Below are 2723 nucleotides of genomic sequence, written 5' to 3' on the forward strand. Positions count from 1 at the left end.
GCGCGGTGGCTCAAGCCTGTAATCCCAGCACTTTGGGAGGCCGAGACGGGCGGATCATGAGGTCAGGAGATCGAGACCATCCTGGCCAACACGGTGAAACCCCGTCTCTACTAAAAAAATACAAAAAACTAGCCGGGCGAGGTGGCGGGCGCCTGTAGTCCCAGCTACTCGGGAGGCTGAGGCAGGAGAATGGCGTAAACCCGGGAGGCGGAGCTTGCAGTGAGCTGAGATCCGGCCACTGCACTCCAGCCCCGGCAACAGGGCGAGACTCCGTCTCAGAAAAAATAAATAAATAAATAAAATAAAATAAAATAACAAGAAAAGCGTGGCTCCATGACCTTGATACTGAGAAGACATCCAGTTTGGAGGCTCGTGGTGGGTTTCCCCAGGCTGGCCCCACACTGCCCCAGGCTCATTCTGCCCAGCCCTTCTGTCCCTCCCTTTGGGACAAGGGGTGAAGGGGAGGGTCAGGTGCTCAACCAATGTCCCATCCTCCACTCTAGTCTGTAACTTAGGGGTCAAGAGGACTCCTCCTTGGGTACAAGTCCCAGCTCTGTCGCCACTGCCTGTGTGACCTCGGGCAAGTCACTTAACCTTTCTGTGCCTTTCTTTCTTCCCACCCAGAAAACAGAGACAATAATGACATCCACTCAGAGAGTTGTTGTGAAGCGTAAATGAGCTGCTATGCAACATTCTTAGAACCAAGCCAGCTGGGGGAGAACGTTCAGTGAGTGTGGTGTGCGTTCTGTTCCTTCTTTCTCCAAAATCTCTTTCCCTCCTTCCTCCTTCCTCTCCTGTGATCAATGCTGCCTTTAAACTCAGCGTCATTTCTCTTCCAATTCTATTTTACCTTTCCTCAACTTTTTCTCTTCTTACTTTCTCTCCCCCCGCCCTTTTTTTTTTTCTGTTCTATGTGTGATCTGAAAATGACCCCCGGGGCTGGTGCTCTATATGGAAAGCCTTGGGGTCACACGCCCTTGACTGCTGGGCCCCAAGTCCAGGAACATGGCCTTCCCAGTCATCAGGAGCTCGCCTCGAACACTTCGAGCAGCGTGGGGGCACATGGGTGAGAGGGAGGGGGCAATAGGGAGGGGTAGGCACGTCGGTGAGAGGAGGGGTGACCTCCTCCAGGAAGCTTCCTTTCTAGGGAGATGCAGGGAATTGGGGGTGGGCAATACTCAGAGATCATCAAAATATACCACTAAGTAATGATATGTTCGTATGTAGTGCGGCTCATGTGTGCATGGAGGCTTGGCACACATTGTCTCTAAGTGGGCTGCACTACACACAAACATATACATTAAAACAGTATTTTAGCACTGAAAATCCTATTTATATATGTAGAATATCAGTGCCCTGGGGAGCCAGGAGCGTCCTCTGCCTTCACCCGTTCCCCAGCAGCCAGCCCCTTAGCTCCCCAGCTCCAATAGAAACTAAGGGGTGGTGGTCAGGGGGGCAGGTGTTCACGCTGTGATGTGAAGTGAGGGGTGCGGGACCCAAATCCATACACTTTGTCTCATGCTTTAAAACAGCACATACTGCCTGCAGCCAACACTGAAAAGACACCAGCCTGTTACAAGAGATTTTCTCTGGCTGTTGGAATTACAGGGGCGATTAAGCTTTTCTCTGTCTTTTGAAGTTTCAGGACATTTCAGGAGGAATATGTATATATAGGTTTTGTATAAAGAACCAGAGGCAGTGAGTTCATACCCACAGCGCTGACACCACCGTGGCAGCTGGGACGCTGTAACTGGGGTGAGCCTGGGGTCTCTTGGCTGACTTGGAGCACCACAGGCTGGGGGCATGGAAGGGGACAATATGCAGAGCCTGGGACCAAAGGGTAGAAATGTGGACTTTATCACAGGGGCCAAGGGGCCAGTGGGGGTGATGCAGGGAGGGCGGGCCATCACCTTGGGCACAGTGTGGCTACATGGGCAGTAGCACTCAGGAGTCAAGGAAGGAAGACCAGGAGAAAAGGAGGGAATGAGACTCTTGGCCCAAACCACAGTGGGCAGCCCCCAGAGGAGCATTGCCAGCCTGCATGGGGTGACATCAGAGACTCAGTTGTGGGGACCCCTCGAGGCCTGCCCTGCCGTGACGACCTTTGAGCATAGTCTGCTCGGCAGTTCCCTTAAGGACTCAGCAAAGAGGCTGCAGCAACCGCCCCAATGTGAGAGGCTCCCACGCAGCTCCAACCTGGAGTCTTTCCCTCGGCCCCATCCCAGCCCTCCAAGAACCTCCTTCTCCCCCCCAGAGCCAAAACGCCCCAAGACGCCATCCATGCTGCTTGTTTCATGCGCCCCCAGTGCAAAAACTGGAGCAACAGTGCAGGTTTTGGAATTTGCCCTGTTTGAGTCTTCTCTCTTTTTTCCTTTTTCTGGGGTGTGTGTGTGTGTGTGTGTGTTTCTTTTGAGTCGGAGTCTCTCCCTGTCACCCAGGCTGGAGTGTAGTGGCACAATCTTGGCTTACTGCAAACTCCGCCTCCTGGGTTCAAGCAATTCTTCAGCCTCAGCTTCCCGAGATTACAGGTGCCTGCCACCATGCCCAGCTAATTTTTATATTTTTAGTAGAGACAGGGTTTCACCATGTTGGTCAGGCTGGTATCGAACTCCTGACCTCAGGTGATCCACCCACCTCGGCCTCCCAAAGTGTTGGGATTACAGGTGTAAGCCACTGCGCTCAGCCTGAGCCTTTTCTTTCTTTCTCTCCTATCTTTCTTTCTT

Source organism: Colobus angolensis, unplaced genomic scaffold (assembly GCF_000951035.1).
Source record: "Colobus angolensis palliatus isolate OR3802 unplaced genomic scaffold, Cang.pa_1.0 Scaffold38, whole genome shotgun sequence".
NCBI classification, from domain to species: Eukaryota; Metazoa; Chordata; class Mammalia; order Primates; family Cercopithecidae; genus Colobus; species Colobus angolensis.